Consider the following 24,418-nt stretch of genomic DNA (forward strand, 5'->3'; position numbering starts at 1 on the left):
CACTGGGCCACGAAATGAGCAGGCTTGAGTCTATCCAACGAAACGCACTCCCTACGCCCACCCATATCCAGCACGAAACTTTTAGAGCCCGCCTCCAGCAACAACCTAAACGGGGTCACCAATGTGGCAGGATGAAGAAAGGCGGAGACGTAGGTGAGTTTCTCAGGTTTATTCTGTATGTCTCGGAACAGCAAGTGCACAGGTGCACCATACAGCAACTATAACAGCACGGAACACACCCTTACCCAGAAACCAACTGGGTGAGACAACAACAGCACCTTTCTCGTCTTGAAGACCATTCAAAGCTGCTTGACACTACAGTTTTGTACATCTTCTACGTACAGTACAGTAGTAGAGAACTGTAGACTAGCGGAGCCTTTGAGTTGAACGACGATTCGCTCTACCGCTGAATCTCCCAATGTTACCACCTGAAAGCTAACATTGGTTTGCATGTTGCGTCTGTTTGCTCCGTGATGGACTGACGACCTGTCCAGGGTGTGACCCCGCCATTTGCCCCAAGTAAAATGGTAAATGCTCTGTATTTATATAGCGCTTTTCTAGCCTTGATGACCACTCAAAGCAGTTTTATGCTACAGTTTTGCTATTCACCCCCATTCTATGTCAGCTGGGATGGGATTAGGCACCCAATGCACTCACATTGGAGACATTGTGACTCTGCTGTGCTACAGACAAGCGCAAAATAAGGCCTGTAGTCCATATAAGTCCTATAACAAAAGCATTTCCCCTGCTTTTTTTTTAGGGCATGTTGAATCTCCGGCAAAATCATGTCACGTCTGCTTACGCAAAGAAGCCAGTGGAGACTACCCATGACGTATTATGTTCTTGAAGGGGGTGTCCTCCATTTCGTGGGGATAGATTTGAACCACTATCGGTTCCAGGTGCAAACGGCTAGGGGTAGAAATGAGAAATGGGATGGAGGGGTGGGAGAGAGAGAGAGGGAGAGCTGTGCAAAACCAAACTAGATTTCTGGGTACAAAAGGAGACAGGAGGCAGGGAGCCAGGCGGTACCTCTGCTCCACTTGACTGCGGTCCAAAATGACAGCTGACTGCTGCTGCGCAGACATCATGGATGAGCAGATGTGTCGGCAGCTTTCCAAGTGCAGCAACACTTCACATCCCTCCATCCTATTCTTTCTTCTTCTACTTCTTCTTCTTCCCTCTCGCTGCTTGTGTCTTATTCTCACTCATCCTCTCAGTTTCCTCCTGACACACCATTTATCCGTTTGAATCTTTATCTGGCATCCTTGTCGGTACCAAATTCTCCCAGCATGCACCTGTGGTAAGGCGGTTATTCAGCTCTCCCAGCTGAGGCACAGCTGACTATTCTCTGACCCACTATCTCTAACTCCAGATAATCAAATTTCATTTACATCATCTGCTAATTCGCTGCTGATATAATCCCTCAGTACTTTACTCGAAACATTTTGTTTTCTCTGCAAGCGTCCGTGTCTGCCATCGCCTCCTGAATAGTCTTTATTCCGATCACTCAGTGTTTATGGTCTCCTCTGGTCTAGGAGATAGTAATCTCCACTCAGCAGCAGGGAAATAAAGGCAGGGATCCTCAGTGGGATGAGTTTATCAGATGTGTAGGTCAACTAGGCCAGTTAATAACACTGTTATCTTGGAGGCAAGGAGGAGAGGGAGGCAGGGAGGGAGGGGAGAGGGGAATGAAGATACAGGGAGGGAGGGAGTGAAAGGTGCAAAGAGAAACTAAAAGTAAATAAAAGAAGATAAAGAAAGGTTGAGAGGGAGGGTGGTACAATAGAGGCACGAAGAGGGAATTAGTGCGCGGTTCAAAAGGAGACGGGAGAGGGAGAGAGAGAGTCCTGCTGGGTCTCGTCTGGCAGTCTGAGGGCAGTGTTTGTTTGTGTATATCTGTTCGTGTGGATGTGTTTCTTTGTGTGCATTATGCAAAAGGCAAAGTCTGCCACATTCAATATTACTGTCAGTGTGGGCTTGGAATACCAAAACAACCTGTCTGCGGGTATACAGATGCTCCTGCGCCTCACCACACCCTCCTTCTCCTCCTCCTCCACCTCCCCGTGCTCCTCCTCACTTCTCACACATATGGTCCACTTTTTCGTGCACTGCTCCTCTGACAAAACTGATATTTGTTTCTAATGGCGTGTGTGTGTGTGTGTGTAAGTTTGAGCAAAACATTTGTTTCGGGAGAGCACTGATGTGTGCTAATAGATAAATCATGCCACCGCTGCATTCTCAGGCAACTTGCACAGATGCCGGGCTGTGTAACGGAGACAATTTACACATTTTGATCCCAGACAGTGATGGTGACTGGAGGCAAACTACTGTCTGCAGCTGAAGGCACAACTTTGCAGAGTTATAAAAAAAGAAAAGAAAAAAAGAAGTAGGGTTTGCAATCTCTTGAGTAAAAACTGGGAGGAAAACAGTCAAATGTGTTTTGGGCCTTTTTTTTTCAGCTGTGGATTTGAGTGGAGTGAGGGGTTCTGTGGATTTGTCTTTTCTGCTAACTCTCTCGCACATTTAGACAAACCTCATAAGATATGCTTGTAGTGTTGGGAAGAAGGCATGCTCTGCAGAACAAATGGTGTTAATTTGCCGCGCCTCTCTGAAGCTGCACATTAGAGAGGAGCCTTCAGGGAGGGAGGGAGGAGACGTGAGGTTGAGGGGGTGGCTGGGGGTGGTGGAGAGGTGGGGAGAGGATGAAGGGAGGAGGAGGAGGAGGAGGCAGCAGCTGTGCTGGAATTAATGTCTGCATGCCAAATTAGAAACACCATGCATCTCCGTCAGAGAGTCACAGTAAAAAAAAAAGAAAGAAATGAGGGAAGGCATGGAGGGAGGGAGAAAGAGACTAGATAGCTAGATAGATAGATAGACAGATAGATAGATAGATGTGACATTGTGCATAAATACCCATCATGCAACAGTCCCGTCTACGTGTATGTGTTGTGCAGGTATGTGTATCGCTTACCTCGGCGCATATATACAGTATTCACACTGACAGTGTCGTTGATGGAGTATACCCTCACCGCAGCAGTGCAGAGCCAGTGGGGGCCACTGGTCCCAGTGGTGCCCCCTAGGGACAAGGCATGCATAGCATTATCAGGCAGGGGGATCAATAATGAGAGTGCAGGCTCTCTCTAATGATAGCTGCAGGCCACAGGGCCAGGGGCCTCAGGGCACTGAGATGGCAGGACGGCCCTCATGAATACAGCATACAGCACTGGAGGAAACTGTGTGTGTGCGTGTGCGTGCAGGTTCAAGTGTGAGTCACCGCGTGCGGGCCAGTATGGGTGAGAAGTATGTCAGGTGAAGGACACAGAGAGCAGATGGCCGGTTGGAGCTGTGCGAACACCTCCGTGCGTCACCCAGGACTCTCACCTCTGCAGCACGTTTGCATTTATTTCACGCTTCAAAGTCCAAATCCACCGGCAGACACGCGACACAGAGCAGTTTTCTGTGTGCAAAGTTCAGTAATTCTACACATTTTCCTATATTGGCTGAGCAGTGTATGCACAGATGTATGGTGATTATTATTATTTTTTTCCTTTTGTTTGAGTGCAGGTGTATGGTCTGTTAGCATCACTGTGCTCTTTTTTCTTTTTATACTGATTACTGACAGACATGAGCAGCAGCAGGTCACGGAGCAAAGCGACCGCAGAGCGACAACAAGAACAACAACAACATGCTCATTAGCTCGTTTCTGTTTTTTTTTTTGTTGTTGTTGCTTTCTCTACTGAGCTAAATTAACCATCCCATTCCTCTTCTTTGTGTGTCCTCTGTAGAAACAAAGCCATGTGCCCCGAGCACGCCCCGTCCTCCTCCACATCACCCCTCTCTCCCTCCCCACCCATCCTGTCATCGTAAAGCGTGCGTCTCCTGTCTGACCGTGCTCCCCTCCTTCTCCTTACACCTCCATGTGCAGCCTCGCCACCTCACACCCCCTCCCCTACCTTACCCCCCCCAAACCCCCTTCCTCCCAAAGTGCACACCCACTCTCTCTATCTCTCTCTTGCTCTCTCCCACCCTGCCTTCCACTCACCCCCCGGGAGGTGACATCTGCCGGGATGCGCTCGGCTGGTTCCAGATGCACCACCGCCTCTTCCACCACCGCCGCCGCCGCCGCCGCCACCCGAGTGAGCGAACGACACCCCGGCACTCATTTCAATTCCATCACCCTCTTCCAATCATCTTGCCTCTCCCCAGTGCAACATTAACGAGCCTCTTTCATTTGAATACATAATTAGCCGCCCGAGCACTCCGCTTCGCTAATTTTGAGACAAAAGGATGGGGGAGACGGGGAGAGGTGGAAGGCAAAAAAAAAAAAAAAAGGGTGGGGGTGGCACGTGGGACGGAGAGAGAGGATGAGGCAAATAATGACAACAATAAAAGAGGAAGAGAAAACATTTGCATTTTGATTTGGAAGTGTTTTTCTTTGTCTTTGTCTCCTCTCTCTCTCCCTTTATCATATATGTGTTGGGGCCTTTTCAACCCACTCTGCTCTGTTTACTGTGTGTGCCAACATATTTAAATGTGGGTTTAAGTGTGTGTGTGTGTGTGTCTAAAATGACAATGCATGCATGTGTCTGAATCCATCACCAGCCCTCAGGGCACATTGTGCTCCCAAGCCAAAATAAACCCCACTTACTCCCGCACAATAAATCATTCTTCTCAATGAGCTGAAGCCAGCTGAGACACTCTTTAGTGCATTACAATATCATCCACATTCAATAAGCATTGCTCCTTTTTGCCCTCACTGTGGGCTGAATCCGGTTTGCGCGCAAATGAAAGGCCTCGAGGCTTCTCTGATGGACTGACGACACGGAAATGAACACGCGCCGTCCCTGTTTCCCATAATGAACCGGCGCTATATCATTACTTCTATTGTATGTTTGCGTGAGTGTCTACAATAAGTCTGTAAAAACAGGGCTGACAGGGGAGAGGTGAGACAGTGAGAGAAAGAGCAAGAATATGCAGCAGAATTTAAAAGAGGCAGCTGTTTGACTACGGGTACTTACGTAGCCTGGGAAAGTGATGTCGTCTCTTTTTCCTTCTTGGTGGTGTGCCAGGCCTGGCCTCCTGTCAGCCATCGGGGGAGCCAAATGACAGCTTTGATCCTATTAGGATCAGCGCCAAATCAACACTTTGCTCATTAAGGGCTGGCGCATGCCAGCTAACAGCGGCGCCCGCCCTCCTCGTCTCCCACCGCAGTCGACCCTCGGTGCCAACCAGCCGTGCCCTGCGAGCGCCAGCCTCACCTGTCGTCACCGGGCGAGCGCGGCGGCGCGGAAACACACACTTTTGCCGAGTCAGCAGCGGCTCGTCAGTCTAGAAATCCTCCAATCTGACCACGACTGTCTGTTCATTAAAACGGAAGATAGTTATAGTCAAATACTGAACTGTAATAAAACACAGTAATAGTATTTAAATACTTTTAATGACTTTAATAGGTCTTTAGTTGGCCTGCTTTGCTTTTCCTGTTAAGTTTAATATGTTGTTTTTAATCTATAATTGTGTTTAAATTTACTTTTTTTGTGTTAATTCTACATTCATTTAGTGATTTTACATTTCAACATTAAGAATTACAAGTTTGGTTTCTTTAAAGATGAAAACATGCAACAAAACAACTTGGAAAACGTGTCACTTCATGTGTAAATATTCACACTCGTAATGCCAGTGTCAACATTCGGTTCAAAGATAAGACCTGGTTCGTCTGTTATAGATAATTATGGTTTCTCTGTGTGCGTGCGACAAACACAAGTAATAACACGCAAAGCTGAGGAAATCTCTCAAAAATGCTCGTGGGAGAAACGTTAGACCACAAAAGTGATTTCGGGTCATATTCATTTAACTGTCATGCTTAAATAATATGAAAATGGCAATAAAAAGTTGGGGTTTTTTTTGTCTAATTTTGGTTTAGATGCAAAAAAACCCCACCAAAATGACATTATTTTTGACAATAACTGAACTTTGACTCGCATACCAGTGAATGCCAACCCCCCTCCATCTCTGATGGAACGCTCCAGGTGACTGTGTCATTTTATTGCCACGTTATTGACTATTGACAGGCTGAGGGTCGGGGGGCAAGGAGGTCAGAGAGCAGGGTTCAGGTTGAGCTAACACACTCATGGGATACACACACATACACACACACACACACACACACACACACACACGGAGGAGATGTGAACTCATTCCATCTTATTTACTGCTCGACCCCAATCTCTGTCTCTGACCTCTGACCTCTACCTGGGGAATATACTTATAGATCCTCACAGCTCCACTGACTTATTGAGCTGTAAACACTCTCCTCACTTCCCACCTCACACACCCACGTGTGTATCACACACACACACACACAGACACTTGTTTTGGTATCTTAGTGAGGACACCTCATAGAAAGAATGCCTTCCCGAGCCCCTGACCCTAAAACCAGGTCTTAACCCTGAAAAAAGAACTACAAAGTTAGTCAAAATGTCCTCATAAAGATAGGTTTGTGCGTTCTTTGGACCTAAAACACATGACATTGTATAATACAACAAATGCACACAATTTGTACTTGGACACTGCATAGTGTTAGTTTCTGCTCTGGAGTTGCACTGTATTTGTTTATAATTTTAATTTAAAGATCGCACATCTCGCAGTGAAGGGGTTAAGTCCATTTCCAGCGCGTTGTCTGCTCCGCATCGGTGTACATTATGTACTCCTCATTTGCATACTGCAGCGCGAGCTCAATTAAAATGAACTTTTAATTTCTTACAAGTAAATTAGTTTTGCATGTGATGCGTGCAAATGTCGGGATAATGGGCCCTTTTTAATGAGCTCACAAGCTGAGTACACCCGATCGACTCGCGGGGTAGGGGAGAATGACGCAAAGGGACACAGTAGCACCCCGAGCACCTCACCGACCTCGCTGTCACCACCCTTTCCCCAAAATGTCATCCCTCCCTTTCGCGACCACTGACTCAAACTCGGACTTAAACGCAGTATTTTTGTTTTCCAAAGCCTACAGTCTTACAAACTTTCTTTCATCTCCTCACCACTTCTCTCTCTGACTCTCGCCTCCTTCTCTTACCACTGCATGCACAGTGTGCTCCTCGCACAGCCCCCTCCAGTTCACCCTCCCCTCCTGCTGCTCTCCTCTGGGGTGCAGAGGTGGTCTTTGTGTGCTGAGTGCTGCTGATGTCAGGGCTGCCGAACAGGTGCACAGGCAGAAAGGGCCCCGTTGTTGTGGCATGCTGGTCGGGTAAACAAACGCACCAGAGGTCCATGCCACGTCGTCTGACACACACACACACACACGCAGGTTTCCACAGCTATTCTTCTTAGGACACTGCATTGACTTCATGCCTAACCCTAATCTTAACCAAACCACAAATCCATCTTATTCCTTTAATCAAAGCCTCAGAAATGAGATTCAGTCTCATTAGGTCCAGGTTTGAGGACTGCTGATCCTGAAATATTCACAATTCATACACTTAATGCATTACCCTAGCATCAATCATCACAATCAATGAAGTGTCTAACCCTAACTCTGACATAAACCTGATGTCAAACCCTAAAACCAGGTTTTAACCCGCATTCAAGTGGGACAGAAAGTGAGGACAGGGTTTTTGGTCCTCTCAGTTATGTGCATCTCACATGGCTGAGGGGACACACAAAGCGGCATTGCAGTGATGAAGTGGCACGCACACGCACACACATGCAGACACACCTGTAACCACACACGCGCTATTAGAGCAGAAAGTGTGTCACCACAGTGTGACCCTCACTGTGTTGCAGGTGCTCTCTGTATGGACCGCTGCAGGCCGAGAAGTCACCGAGGGATTATCATGGAGATACTGGCCTCACCACACACACACACACACACACACACGTGCAAACTTTCAGAAAGGGTTTCACTCTTGACTCTCTCTTTCATTCATTTTTCTATTTCCACCTTCCCTTTGTTCCCTTCACTTCCCCCTCTGCATCTGTTCTTCACCAATTTTCTCTTTGTCTCACCAACATCCCGTCTCCGTGCAGGCCGCCCTCTGGCTCTCCCTCGCACCATCCTTCCCTCTATCTCTCCTCACCATCTCTCTATATTCATCCCTCCAAGCTCTTCTCCATCTTTCGATTCTGCCCTTGCTCTCTCTCTCTCTCTCTCTTTTTTCCTCCCTCCTCCCTCTTCCACCGTGCTGCACAGCTGTGCAGAGGCAGATTAGTGTGTTAGTACCTGTGAGGCAGAGGCGCGACAAGCTGCATGCTAAAACCCAATCAGCTAATGTTGATAAAGGAGGTGGGGTACGGACATCTGTTCACACAAAACACCACAAACTCATTTGAATCACAAGATGAAATGACACACATCTGCTGAATTGGAAAAATATCCTTTTTGCCTTCCTTGTTTTAATTTGGGCGGAGGTGGGTATACTCCAGATGCCGGGGTGATGAGCTGAGTGACAGACCTTCAGGAAAGCGGAGGTTTATTTGCGTCAGTGTTTTCATTTCATTGGGCTTTTTAATAACGTCCTCTAAATGTTTAAATACAGAAATACTCAATACGCAATAGCAGTGGGAGGATTTTCCATATTTGAATGTCTTTTTTTCTTGTGTAAAATGTGCCGTTATGTGGGGAAACCTGCTGAAGTGGTGTTCGAATATGAGAAGAAGAAAAAAGAAGTACTACTCAAGTATGTATAATGTGCGCACGAAATACTAATTAATACTGTCATCGTTCCTGGACAGGTAAAGAAATCGAGCGCACCTCCTCAAGGTCAAAGGTAGAGGCAGTAGAGTGGCTAAAGCTAGCTAAAGATTTGCTTACCCAGGTGTCCAGGAATGATAATATTATTAATTAGTATTTCGTGCACACATTATACCTATATTTATTCATTATACCACAATTTATTTTATTTTTTTACCACGTCATGTCCGGGGCTCCGTATGTTTCTAACGTGTTTCTCTTGTTTTCTCAATCTCATGACCCACCACCAATCAGACCAATGATCCGGACGACATATACGAAGCGACGAAAAATTTGTCAACAAGTGGTAGTATTAACTAGTAATGACTTTTATCCGGGGGAAAGTCGCTTAAAATGGAAGCGCTAAATCGAAAGACAGCCGCTCCATGTTGGATGTATACAAAAGCTGCTAAAAAAAAAAGCTGTCACGTTGTTAGCCTGCCAGGACTTCGTGTTTTGTCCCTTTTTTTGGGAGATTATGTAGTTGACCAACAAGTCATCCTTAGTAGATGTGACAGAGTGAAATCAAATGACTTCAAATCACTTTAACGCTTGCTGTTGGGGGTTCCTGACGCTTGGTGCAGGAGGGGGCAAACAGAAGTTAGCATATCAGTGTCTTTCATGGATAATAAAGAACTGCTAAAGCAATAGTGATGTAGTGTAGACCATTGCTAGGCGTACTCTACCAGTAAAAACACCGTAAAACAGTAGAACACCCTTGCTAAATCCACAAATGTGATTGAATTGGCTAGCTTGCGTCTGTTGGGGCTGCTTTAAGAGATTATCATCTTTCAAGTTCTGCCTTAGCAAAGTAACGGATCCACATTGCACTTCACATAAGATTAAGTCTGTTATTATACACCTGTGTTTGTCGGGGTTAAAATAAAAAAGGAGAAAACGACTTTATTACCAGCAAAAGATCAGAAAGTAACTTCTGGAAGAGCTAGCATCTTCCAAAAGTGAGTTAGCTCAACAACACTAATTACACAATAACTGCAGAGAAAATGTGATTTTGCCTAAAGTACACGGTTTATTCTAAAGGTTTATACAAATATACTCATGGTAAGCATAATTAGAGACGGACATTTCCAACGATTATTCAAAGTAATGTATCTTTTTTATGATTCTCGTGAATATTCACATTAACTGACTGACTTGTTATAATCAAACAAATAATGGACTCATTGAATATTCATGGCCAGATCTACATACTCCTAAATGTTACACGCCGGACCTTTAAAATTTATGACCGCGCGTTCGTCTCTGTCCCCGATCGTGATGTAATATTCAACGTGACTAAAGTCTGTCAGTTAGGATCGCTCTGCGACTGTGTTCCCGTCACAAGGAGATCAACAGTTGTTCTAACAGTTGTGAGCGATGCCGTTAATATTATATTTATCTACACAGGTTGATGTTGTCTGATGTGTGCAATGAGTCGGACCTGCTCAACAAGGCAGCGTCTATGAGTCGGTGGGTGTTTGCCATTGTAGCAGATGTTAGCGAAACATGTGTCCATGTGCAGATGTTTTTTTTTGTGTTTTTTTTCTATATTTCAAATACATTTGGTCTTTAAATATATCTATATTAAGACTGAGTAGAACTTGATCAACAAAATAAAACACAAACAACTTCTGAAATTAGTCTTTGAGGGGATAAATCAAACAATTGAATGAATACTTCGCGTTCCTCTAGACAACACCATTGATACAAAATAAAAGCAATTAAATGCTGTTAAAACAATGTAACCCACCCTCAAAATGTCTGTTTTTTGGTTATTTTAACTATAAAAAGGCCAGAAAATGTGCTTTTGCCCATTCTTTCAGAACAACAGTCAATATCTGGCAGTTATTTGAAATGTACAGTATGTTAAAATGGTGTATAATTTAAAATGAAGAAAAACAAAACGTTTCATTGAGGGAAAAACACAGATTGTGCGTGATAAAATTCGAAATTTGAACAGAATAAAACATTTAAAATAACATTTGTATGTGTCTCAATGACCACAAACAGGCCAAAAAATGGAAACCTCTCTCCTCTCTGGTGACAAAGACGCTGATTCGCCGGCTTCCAACAACAGCGCGAGCGAAGTTACCGTAATAACCGCACATTGACACGCAACTTCTCAGCTTTCAGAAACAGTTGGAATTCTCCCGATAGCATAGACCGCTGCGTAATTATGGTAATGTTAAAGGGTTAAGCGAACACTAAACCCATTCATTTTTGCATTACTATGCAACATTTTATGCATTTAAAGAACACAAACAGATATGAGGTTGTTTTAAATGCACATAAATGTATTCGCCCACACTTATAACTCTCCCATCTGTGCGATTACCATTACACCACAGATAAATGCTCACATATAAATATGCAAGGACATTTTAAATGACTATATTTTAAGCATTTTGTGTGTCATTTAAAGCTGATTAGTAAATAAAACAGTATTGAACAGTATCATTAACTGTTTAAAAAAGCAAAGGTGTCCAACGTATGGCCCCCAGGCCACTACCGGCCCACCAGTGCGTCCAATCCGGCCCCCTACTAAAATACTAAATTTTTTCAGTTCCAGATACCTGTAAATGGTAAACTGAGGCATAATATTGTCATAAATGCACTTAGTTTCTCAAAAAATCTTGTTAAAGGATACTTAAAATGTAAAACAAAAGGGTAAAAATGTTGTTGTTAAGAGGTTATTATGCTATTATTTTACTGGTCCGACCCACTGGAGATTAAATTGAGCTGTATGTGGCCCCTGAATTTAAACCACAGGCTTAAAAAGTTTAGGTTAAGTCCTCTGATAAATAGCGTGGCCTATAATTACATTGAAATAATGACAAATGTACATGTAACGTATACATGTGTCATGGCTGATAACACACAGAACTGATGTGTAGTGCGAATGCCATTTTGTGATACGAGGCTGCCTCATGTCACCATCGATCACTGCAAGCGTGTACGTAAACAAATAATGAATATTTAATACACTCACACACAAATTGTCACGAGACGATATGAAGTGTCTCGTAATGAGGGGAATTATAATGGTGCTGGTAGAAATACTTATAATTAAGCATGTAAAAGACAGGAGGTGAAACACAATCCATTCAAACACAACAATAAATCTAAAATACACTAGGGTTTGCACAGAAACAAGCGTGTGTTCTGCTGTGTTTTAAAATGTATAAATATCCAAATATGAATATTAAGGAAAAAGTGGACGAGGCCATAAACGGTTACAAGTTAAAACAACATGGAAATGTTTGTCATGCAATGGACGATTTTACACCGCAGTAGTTTATTATTTTTTTTCCGTAGCTCAAGGCCTCGAAATGTTTGCTCACGCCCGTTACATTCATCTTTGTGCTCGACTGTATCTGTCCGTCCTCTGATGGTCTATTTATCCGAGCTGCTCCTCCGTGCACTCGCACAAGCTCCGGGCATGCATATTTTCTTTGTACATGAATGGCGATTAGAGTGGCTCTGCCAATCACTATAATTTACATTAAATTTAAAAATTAATTTCACACTTTTTTTTTCCTTTTTTTCCCCCCCGCCTCCCCTCCCACTGTAATTATGTCAACAGCTGCTGTGAAACCAAGCTGCACACATGAATTTTAATATCGGTTTCTTTTAAATCCCTCTGAACTTTGGGGAGAAAAACACAACAGCGTGGCAATATTTCCGATTTAAGCTCGCGAGGATTTAGTGTTTGGGAGGGACAACAAAGAAATTGATCATTAAGTATCCCCCCTGCTTCAGTCTGACAGAACCACAAAACTGTCCCTCCTTCCATCTGCCCATCCATCTGTCTGTTAACCACTGAACATTGAGACCTAATCGTTAGTATATGATTATTCTTTTTTTGTTGTCGTGATAACTGAATTTTTTGTTTTAGTATTTAAATATAGAAATGTATTATATGCTATCCATAAGTATGTCTGTATATGTGTATAATTGCTTCATGATAAAAATTGTTGCCTTAGAACAGGGGTTTCAAACTTGGGCTAAATACAGCCCTCCTATCAATTTAATCCAGCCCGCCACTTTGAATCGAGTTATAATAATTAAGTTCTGTTGATGTTGGTTTTTTTTAACCCATAAACACCTAAGTCTCCATAAAAGGGCCAGAAAATGGTTTCTGATTCCCATTTTTCCAGAATAAGTTTCAATATCTGGCAGATTTTTACAACTCAAGTGCAAATTAAATAAGTGTATTAACAATTTGAAATGAAGAAAAACATAAAGTTGTACATGAACGCCAGATTCTAATCTAAACAGTGTAAAACAAATTTAAAAAATGGCAAAGACACTGATTTCACATAATAACCACACGTTGGCTTTGACCTGCAATTTTTCCGATAGCACAAACTGTCGCGTAATTACGGTAATGCAAAAGTGAGAGACCCCTGCTTTTGAATAAGCAATTTTTATATCTTAGGCAAGGCCCTTGCTTTACAGAGGCCGCCATTTTGTGCCGCCATGCATCCACAGCAGCCAGAGAGTGCGATTTACCACACAAACGAAAAAGTACTTTCTGGTATAAGAAGGCCACTGTGTTTCCCGGACATGCTTGGAAAAGATAGGGGTGAGTTTATGAGTCTGCTATTTGTTACAAACTGCAGTTTTCAAATTGGTAGAGCTGCAGGCTCCGCCCCCCTCCTCCGCACATATGACCTCCTGTCTCTAAGGAAAGCGGATCAACACAGTTCCTTCCTGTGATTGAGTTGTTTCTATGTCTGCTTCACCTCCTGAAAGTGATCGGTGCAGCACTCGTACCGCAGAAGTTCCAATTCTTTGACTTCCTACCAGGAGGCTTAAATAATAATAATAATGGTTTTGTACTTCGGAGTAGTTACACCTTGTGTTTCAGTTTTTATTAGTTCTGTTTGTTTAGTGGTAATAGCTTGGTAATAACACTGTAAAAGGAAAGTTATATCATGTCAATGCCAGTTTCTCAAGCAATAGCTTGGCAATAGCACTGGATAAAGTGGTAATTCTTTTATTATTGAGGTATTACATTGATGGTAACCTACAGTAATTCTAATTTCCAAGCTATAACCTGGATGTTACTTCAGATATAACAAGGTATTATTGCAATGCTGCATTAGAAATAAGATATTTCAACTATGCTGTACCAATATGGAACTGCAAATAACATGTAAATTAAACTGCTCTTGTTTTCTTTTTGACAGTGAAGGTTATTGAACTATCCACACGACCTGCTGCTCCTTTTAGATGATGGAGCAGCCTCGTCTGTTGTGTGTGTGTGTGTGTGTGTGTGTGCGCGCTTTTCTCTTTATGTCCATGTCACTGTTTGCTACTTTAAAATACAGGCACCTGCCAGGCCCCCACACTCATGTGGATTAACAAACTTGGCCCGACCAGCCTCAGCCCTGCAGGAGACCTTCTCCCCGCTGGGATGAACATTTGACTATTTACCGCGGAGAGAAATGCATCTGTGCTAGTGGGCGCTCACTGTAAAAGAGACGGGGATAATGGGGAGGGGGAGAGGACAAAAGCACCGACGACAGAAAACGAAGGAGGCAAAGACAGAATGAGAGGCGAGATCAAGGGGTCAGGATTGAAGCACTCAGGCTCTCATCTCCACGCAGCAGGGCCTCACGACCAGCAGCTCTGCAATTAAATAGCCATTTAGGGCCGACACATGTAGAGAGGCCCCCGAACCATTCAGCTGTACAGCCACACTCACACAAGATTCATGTTAGAGCGGAGGATTCCAACCTCTGAGGTGGGGACTGGTACTGAGGATTTGAGCCGGGCCGGACGTGAAAGAAAGCAGGTATTTAAATGTGGGTTATTTATATATGACGGTATATAATTTAATGTATATTCATTTCAAGGTATAATCCAGTGTCTGTTTAGGAGGACATATGTATATGTATTGTATAATTTGTTTTTTGTAGCGTAACGAGTTCACACGATGCTGATTAAGTCTATCAGCGCTACATGAGTCTGCATTTCTCAGTATAGTGGGGTTCAGATCTCTTGTCACCTTGTGCCACTCTTGCGCTGCACACAGGAAGTGCGTTCGCAAGACAGACAGAAGCAACGATAATAGTCGGAGCATGAAAACACAAAGAAGGTCCCGCCGAGGTTTCTCTTTTGAGGTTCTTCTTGCCCCCGTCCCGCCCAATTGATGCTGCTGTATACCCACAAAGGCTCCCTCAGTCAGGTCTGATGGGAGTCAGAGCTCAGTCTGAGCCCATTTTCACATGAAGCTAATGTTACATCAAACAGAAGCAGAATAATCAACAGCAACAACAAAACAAACAAAAAAAAATCACCATAAGTTACACACTGCAGCTTTAAAAGCATTTTTTATGTGCTTTAGGTACGCAGATGTGCTGCCATGTTCCTGCAGCTGCCTGAACAAACGTGTTTTCACGTTTTGAAGAGGAAGCTTATTATGCAGATAAAGATTGGCTCCTCCCACATAAACCCAAGCAGAAGAGTGGAGTTGTGAGGAGTCAAAATCTGCAATCTCCCCATTAGATGTCACTAATTCTTATATACTAGACGAGTACCAAATCAAAAGATGTTGCTGCAGACTGGACCTTAACTGACCTCGAATTTAAGGTTGAATTATGTGCTTTAAAACTATCATGACATACTGTAAGTGGTAGATCACTGAATGTTCTGTAACACCCGCTCTCCCGCACTGGTCCATCAGAACTATTACAACTACAATGTGGCTGAGGAGACAAAAAAGATGGACTACAGCACACGTGTTCATCATTTCCTCCAAATTGAAAGGCATTTTTGCAATATTTGCACAACTGCACAACTGGAATCTAAAAAATGCATTTTCTTCCTGTGCTGTCCAACGTCATAACAAAAGTTAATATATTGCATGATGTGAAGTTCATAATACAAAGAGCAGGGATGACAATTCAAAGTGTCCTGTCAGCAGTTTATTAATCAGTTGCAGACCTTAGCTTCAAATGAGATGCAGTCGGTCAGTGTTGCATCAAAGCTCTTAATATGCAGCATCCACCAGTGGTTCATCGAGTTTCACGCTGCGTGAAATGATTCAGTTAGCAAAACTGGACACTGGACAACTATATAGTATACATTCATGTGTATGCTGTATACCAGTGGTGTCAAACTCATTTTAGTTCAGGGGCCAAATACAGACCAGTGTGATCTCATGTGGGCCAAACTAAAATAGTAAAAGTAAAATATTGGCATAATAACCTATAAACAACCAGAACTCTAATTTTTGTTTTATCTTTTTACAAAACACATTATGAACTACTTGAAATTTCTAGAGAAAAATACAGTATTTTGTCATTACAATTAGATTCTAATCGTAATATGAAGTTTTCACAAATTGAATTGGACTTGAGCCCCTTAGCTACAAAACCAAATTATGTTTGTACAAATTTATCATTTACCAATTAGATTTAACATCAATTTTGTATAAATTCTTCTTGCCTACAATTATGTCACTAAATTTAAGTGCATTCAAAGTGATGCATTTAAATCTCTTCACCTAAAACTGCATGACAACCTAACCTCTGTTGTTATGAGATTCCCAAGTGTTTCCAGGTGTTGATTGAGCTTTTTATTCACAGCTGATCACCGAGTCATGTGGGGCAGCTGCGTCCGGACTAAAAGCAGCTCAGCTGTTTGCAGCAGAGCCTGCAGTGTGTCCAAACTTCTGGTTTTGAGACTTTAAAGCAGGGGTCTCAAACTCAAACGACCTGTGGGGCCACTGAACATCTAGTCTGGTCAGTAGGGGGCCGGTCAAGTGAAAAAAGCCCAACTTTTTGGGGAAAACTGTTCAGTAAGAGTGGGCAATAATAGCTTAAAGTCACATAATGCCATTTTTATTACTTTTGTATGTCTTTTATCTATTATTTTTTACAGCACTTTGGTCCACAAGTGCTTTACAAATAAAGTTAGATTGGACTTTCAAAATAAGTCTTTTGATTGAGCAACAATATTTAGTTAACTAAAAATATATTTTTTATTATTATGATTATTTTTTATATTTATTATTTATTTATTTATTTGTTATATTTTTTACATTATTAAAATAAATAAATAAATAAATGTATTTATGATGCAAAATTACTGGTATCGTTTGGAATTGATTGGATGGCAGCATGTGGCCCGTGAGGCCACTGCTTTAAAGAATTCAAATGGTGTACGACGTCCATAACAGAATATTGTGGATATAGGATATAGACACAGAAGGCCCTCACATGTGAACACCCGCCCCTCCTGCTCTGACTTCATCACAATCACAGTGGCATTAAATATTTTCTGCGGGACTCTGGCAGCTTTCCCATCTGTGAACAGACACCCTGACCCTTTACCTAAACTAAAACCAGGTCTTAATGTCCAAAAAGGCTTTAAAAGTTGTGAGAACCAGACAAAAATGTCCATACTCCCTATGGTTTATAGGTTTTTTGGTCCTCTCAAAGATACAAATACAAGAACACACACACACACACACACACACAGGTTTGTTTTTCATAACCACAATTCAAATCTTACATGTTCTGCCTCATTAGGACCAGGTTTTCTCTCCATGAGGATTACTGGTCCTTCTAAGCGCAGTGTTTATGCCAGAAAAGCTCCAGACGGTGACAAATACAAGCATACACGCGCACACACGCACACGCTGTGTGTCTCTCAAAAATTACTCACACTTACTTTGACAGAAATAAAGCACTAAGAACAATGGCGGTCTCCTCCTCTGTAATCAGATCATTGTTCTAACATCACATCACAATCCTGAGCAGGAAGTCCATGATTAAAGCAAAAAAAAGGTACAAATTAAAGAGCTCCGTGCTGAAATAACACCAGTGTTCAAGTCTGTCAAATCATACACGACGACGCACAAACTCTTCTGACAGCTGCCCGTTTTTATGTTTCACGTGTAACACGAGCACCGTGTTAAACATTTATCCACGCGCAGAGATGTGGGCATTAAGAATTAACGCCGGCGTTTGCTTCGTACGCGCAGACATCACCTACACTCGCCTTCTTTTTGCAGGGGGGAAAAGCGTTCGCTTGTATCTGTCGCTGTGGCACAGATGAGTTTGCCTGAATAAAAGCCACAGGGGTCCTCCTTCACTCTCTGGATTCTCCTTTGTTTAAAACATGTATAAAATGTGATGATCACAGGCATAACTCCTAACAGACAGACTGTGTGTAAGACACTAAAAGAGCAATTTAGTCTATAAAACACTGTGTATATACACAATAACATTAATGTTACATATTCATTTATACTTAATAAAGTCATTTATTAAAGGGGACAGAGCTTCAAATAAGACTCCGGAACTCCCTGCTCAGGGAAATTTGGCAAAGTACTTTCATTATTTTAGTGTGATATCCCTTCAGTTTTGTGCCTTTACCTGATTTTATTATGCATTTGTAACTTTGTTTTGAAAAGTGCTTTACAAAGAGGGTCGAATTTTGATAAAAGTGGCTATGGCGCTTTTATGCTGTCTTATTCAGCAGTGTTAAGACTGGCACTCCACAAAAGCAGGACTCAAAACAGTTCAGATTTCAAAAAAACAAACAAAATCACTTTACTTGCCTCCAAAGGCAGGTTCAATAGTCCCAAAAAAAACAGGAAAACAGATCACGATGAATTAGAAGAAAGCTGGAACATTTAACACAGAGGGACAAGGACAACGTGACACTGAAGGGAACGGGAACACAGCTTATATACCTGAGGTGGACGGAGACAACGAGACACAGGTGAATCCAATCAGGGCGGGGCAGGCAATCAAGACTGGAGGGGAAACACCCAGGGGCAGGAAGTGACGCAATCTGAAACGAGAGGAGAGGTAAGTTTCAAAATAAAACAGGAAACATGAACGGAAGAAACAAAAGAACATGAGTTTAAGGGGAATGCCAAGATGTATCAAGCAGCTTTTGTGCTCCTTTATTTCAGCCTTTTACTTTTAAGTTCTATTTATTTTATCTGTTTATGTATTTAATTCTACAACATTGTCAAGGTATTTGAAGAGAGTTGATGTGCTAAATGGACTGACAAAGGGGGGCCGACTTGGGGTATTTGTATTATTATTGTTCTTTCTTTCCATCTATTGCCGTTGCTGTTAGTTTGCAAAAAACGGGCTCTAGTAATCGCTCCAAACGTATTATCATGTAACATAAAGCGATGCCCTAATAAAACAAAATAATAAATAAAATTATTATTATTATTATTATTATTAATTCTAACAATCATAAAACTAAATAATATTTTGTATTTTCTCTTAAACAATCAATGAATCAGATTTAATGACTAGTTGTATTCTTTCTTGACCGTCCACCAAGAAACTAACTACTAACTACTATAACATTGCTGTTGCACCATAATTTAAAAATGTAATCATTGTTTATATTTGCAGACATATTTTGTTAATAATTGATCTTTTAATGTTCTAATAATATTTATTCTGCCAACCTATAGATGACCTCGATGCATCTCTATATATGATGTGTGCCTGTGGTTAGTCTTTGACATATAATTTACACATCATCTAAACAGTCTCACGTGATTAAGATCCACATAAGATCTCTAACAATCGTCCTATTGGACTGAAAGCTAAAGCTTCATCAAGTTGCTGTTGTTGTTGCATTTTTCCACATCTCTGTTTTCGTGGAGACTTGAACAAAGGGGGTAACAAACACAACCGAGGCGACTCAACACCCTTAAGGCCCCTCGTGGTGCTGAGTCCAATTTAGTGCCACAACAAGCTATTTTTTTCCCAAAGGTCAATTCTTGTTATTGTCATTTCAGCGATGCATTCCAGTGCAATGAGAAACTTGTGCTCTGGCTACCATTACCAACCTGTCTCATTTACACTTTTCCTGGAAACAAGCCACTGTGTTACTGTGTGTGTGTGTGTGTGCGCGCGCTCTATTATGGTCTCCCAAATGATGCTCAGCACAGCAACGGTTCCTAAAGGAGTCAGCTCTTTGTTACAGACAATTAAACTTGGCTCTTGTATGTGTCCCCTGTTTCACACACACACACACACACACACACACACAGGACAGTGTAGACACTGTAACAGACGTGAGGTTCAAATACCACTCAACCTCACAGGGGAGACTGGTGACCTTTGCTACGGCAGCACTGTCTGTCCCTCTCCTTCCATCACCATGGCTCTTCCTCTTCCTCCCCCACCCCGCCAACCTCTCTTTTTCCTTCTTTCTCCCCCATCACTCCTCTCTTCCACGCCAACCTTATCAGTCTTCCCCATTTCTGTCTCCCCAGAGAGCGCGGCTCCTCCCCATGTTCCACCGAACCCACACCTTCTCCTTCACGTCGTCGTTTTAAACCTTGAACCTCTTTGACAGTGGGGGCAAGTATGCTTCTATCCATCTGTCATATCTGTCACCATCGCTTTACACCCACGACCCACCCCCGCCCCACCCCCACATACACACCGCACCCCCGCGTTGACAAAAGCACAAGCTGAACAACAAATACACGGTAAAAAATATTCTTAACAAAAACATCAGTTTTAAAGCTGCGTGTGATTCTAGTGGAGAAAGAAAGTCATTAAAACAGTTTGAGTGGATGAAAGTTGACAGATGACATAGAAGATTGTTTCACTGTAATATGACATATGAAAAACAATGACCAAAAAAAGTATCACTGTCAACCCATTAAAGAAAGTTAATAATCAATCAGAAAATTTCCCATGATTAATTGCATATTATTTTATCTTAATGATGGAGCTCGTGATAAAATAATGTAGAATGAAATTGGAGGTTGGTTAGAAGCGGAGGTGATGTCACCTTTAAGTTGACTGGTATCTTGGGTTAGCCATTCTTATTGATAGATTTGTTTACAATATGCTGATAATTCATCTCATTACACACTTTAAGAACAGCATCAGACAGAAGGAAATCAATTGAAACTAATGTTCTGTCTTCTTCACCTCTTACGACCATAATATTGCTATTACTAACAGTATCGTTGATGTCAAAGTCTCTGCCGTGGTGAAAAAACGATCAAACGAATCATCAGAAGCCAGTTCTATGGGGGCTAATGACAACCAACACATCTGCATACATCTTTTATGATTAATGAGAAGATTCCCAACCATGCATTCAAAGGTGAACCGCCGCAATGGAACACAAGTAATTGTGTTTATTTTTTGAAAAACACATAAAATGAATGCCTTAATTTTAACAGCACTATGTGATTAATTAAATTAAATTAAATTAAATTAAATTAAATTAAATTAAATTAAATTAAATTAAATTCAACTAAACGAGTCGTGGTTCCAGACTAATAGATTTTACTACCGTAATGTTATTGTTAAAATCATTTTATCTTTTGCTCTTTCCATGCTTTTAGGAAAATAAATGTAACAAGAACAACAACAACTGTTCAGTAGTGGGCGGGCAATATAAGATATTCATGGTAATAATAGACAGAATTTCAAAGTAAAAGTGCCTGTTTTGACATGGATTGATGTGCACTTCACAATAAAAGCATATTCAGAGAAAAACAGAACAGAAACAGAGAAATAAATAGAAAATTGTAGCGAATAATGACGAGGGTAACTGTATGTCATTTAATGTAGCAATCATTTCGACAGAATGTCTTACTATTATTCTAAAAATATTGTATTTAGTCATATATTCTGTCTATATTCCATGACCTCGCTGTGGTGGGCCGCCAGTATGACACCCCTGCTATAGAGTAACAAAATATAAAGCACATATGTCTGATATATAATGTGTATAATACTGTTTGAGGATTCAAAACCCTATTTGACTTAACTAAGTCAGTTGGGATAATGGGCACTGCTGCATGGGAGCAGCTGAGGCTGCACACGATGGGAGATAAATTCTGTCAGGCATTTTTTTCCCCCCCGTAAGAAAAAAAAAGCAAAAGAAATTCTCTACGATTTCATCCTTCTTCCCCTCGTCTGCAGACCTGTAAATCTCTCTACTCATGATCAACTGAAGAGAGGGGAAGTCAGTGCAAGAGAGAGAGCGAGAGAGAGGGCAGAGGCGAGAAGAAGTGAAAAACAGGCCGAGAGAGGATGACAAGGACTCAAATGGAGAGAAAGAGGAAGGGACAGGGTGCACGGAGGAGGAAATGGGAAGGTTGGAGGTGGGGAGGGAGGAAGGAGGAGGAGTTGATAGTTTGAGGGGTTGGGCACCACCTGGTATTCCTTTACAACCAAGGAAAATGCCTGGAGAAATGATAATAAAATAGAGAAGTCACACTGCCTTCTGTTGTTGACAGGAGCTGTGTATGTGCTCTGCAAGCGATGTGCATGTATGTGTGTGTGTGTGTGAGTTTGTGCAGTATGCCCGATGAATAATTCATGGCTGTTCATTAAGGAGGGAAAGTGTGAGTGAGTGATTGTGTACGGGTGTGTGTGTTTATGTGTATGTGTGCGAGTGTAAACCCTCCGTCGCTCTGCACCACGTCGCCTGCCTTGTGGCTGCCATCTGGCTTCACGCCATCAGAGTGCCACCCTCCAAAGCCCCTCGCTCCTGCAAGCGTGGCAGGAGAGGAGAGGAGAGGAGAGGGGAGGGGAGGGGAGGTTGGTGGTGTTAGGTGGGGGGGGGGAGATGCGGGTCGGAGGGACAGCAAAGCAGACAGAGCCTCAAGTAAACTTCCCCCGTTCGACTGATACCATGTGACGTCCACAGTCTGGTTAAAGAGACACGTGCCGTTGGATGTGAAGCGTCATGACAGTCCATCACATATGATGTTGTCACGGGGGGGTGGGCGGGCTCGTAAGTCATGACAAAAAATTGAATAAACCAGAGATTGACAGGTTTGAATAAATGATATTAAAGTAACACAATGAATAATTTGCTCTTGGGGTGCAGTCGGTAAACGGTAACTGCCAAGCCAACCGGCGAGCCAAGTGAAGTCGGACTTAATTCTGTCCGACTTCACAAAATCGCTTTCTTTTTCAATATTTTAGAAATGACAAAAGAACGACAGTGCTTTAGTTTGCGTAGCTTGCATTTTCAAACCAGCGCGTATCAAACCTATTTATGGAGGAGATGGACATGATGACGGCCAGACACACAGTGAACCCAAATGCTCTCGATCAGGGGTGTCAGACTCAAATGACCTGGGGGCCAATGAGCATCTAGTCTGGTCAAGAGGGGGCCGGACTAGAGACAAAAAACAAGCGTTAGTCACGGGTGGGTAATAATACATCGCAATAGAGACATTCACGATGATATTGTGCTTGTTTTGATAGACAATGGATGGATGGATGATGCACGCGAGGGCCAGATTTGATAATGTGAACATTTAACACTAAAAGTAACTATAATAATTGTATTTTCATTGTCACAGTCAGCATTTTTAAATGGCAATGTAAGCCACAAAAAATCACATCTGGAGTCAGATATAATAACAAAATAAAGGATGTATCCGTCTGTCACAGCTGAGTTTCAAACACCGGACTCTATAATAATATAAAACTAAAGCTGTGGGTTGTACAAATTCTGAGGGCCTTGATTGGCCCTTGACAGCGTGTGTGCCTCAGCCACATGTATGATGTGCAAGTTTGACACCTCTGCTCTACATATACGTATGTATATAAGACGTTTTACACTTACTAGTCCAACAGTAACAGGACTGGGTTGCCCTCGAACAAGTATCCCTCCACTAGCCATTGACCACGTTGACCATTAAGATAATATTGGAGGAATTATTTGAAGGTTGAAATCCGACAATTTGTCGCTTCAAAACAACAACAAAAAGTACCGAACATGACTAATAAAAAGGTGCGAGCCAAATAAACCTTTAACATGGTGTTAAAAGTGTGATTCTGCCAGGTCTGGAGCAAAACAGAAAGGCAGGCCGGGTGCTTCCAGGTGAGTTAAGTAACACCACCCACATACCTGTAAGATAAACAGACAAGAACAAGGGAAAACTCATCATATATATGTTAAAGTATCTATCTATCTATCTTGGTGAACAAAAACAAGAAACAAATTTGAAATGTACCAATTACATGTTCACGCATGTTTACACAGTAGCAAACATGATTATACCATATGGTTTTTCTTTACCAGGTAACTTGTAGACACACACGAGTGCATTTACTGAACCTTGTGGTCCCACCAGCGTTGGTTCCTGGAGGAACCATTTTCCTACTGCCAACACATTTCCCCTCTACACATGCTTATGGCAAGTGGCCAGGGCAAATGATTGACTGTTTGTAAGCATGTACTGTATTCAGTGTGTGTGTGTGCACACGCACGTGTGTGTGTGTGTGTGTGTGTAATCATCACAAGCAGCTTTGGTTGCAAGATAGTATCCTAAAATGAGATGCCAGGTGTGTGTGTGTGTGTGTGTGTCCATCTGGAAGGGTCCTTGGGGTCACAGTAATCTGGTGCAGCAATCTCACACTGTAATCATCTCAGTGCTCAGCAGGTGGTCCAGCAGAAGGCCGGGGACAAAAGTTTCTGTGCTCTTTCTGCACCACTGCCATTCTGCCTTACTATGAACTATGGGCCTACTGTAGACAGTGCCCTGACCATTACACATGTTAGTCAGTATAAGTTAGTATACTGCTGTTTGTCTAGTGTTGTATACCATTAAAGTAGAAAAAAAAAGGTTTTCGTAGCAGTGGAGCAAGCTATTATATTTATTTATATATATTTATATACATACATATATGTATATATATACATATATATGTA

At 42.2% G+C, this 24,418-nt stretch overlaps 1 long non-coding RNA gene across 1 annotated transcript; it reads right to left on the reverse strand.

The window, feature by feature from the left end:
* Nucleotides 1-4,898: 4,898 nt before the first annotated feature.
* On the reverse strand, nucleotides 4,899-22,863 carry LOC122783805. The gene is made up of 3 exons (XR_006362092.1): nucleotides 22,748-22,863; nucleotides 18,438-18,538; nucleotides 4,899-5,358 (listed from the first exon to the last, which is right to left on the reverse strand). It is a non-coding gene; the product is annotated as an uncharacterized LOC122783805 (long non-coding RNA).
* Nucleotides 22,864-24,418: the final 1,555 nt, after the last annotated feature.

Source organism: Solea senegalensis, linkage group LG17 (assembly GCF_019176455.1).
Source record: "Solea senegalensis isolate Sse05_10M linkage group LG17, IFAPA_SoseM_1, whole genome shotgun sequence".
Classification (NCBI taxonomy): domain Eukaryota; kingdom Metazoa; phylum Chordata; class Actinopteri; order Pleuronectiformes; family Soleidae; genus Solea; species Solea senegalensis.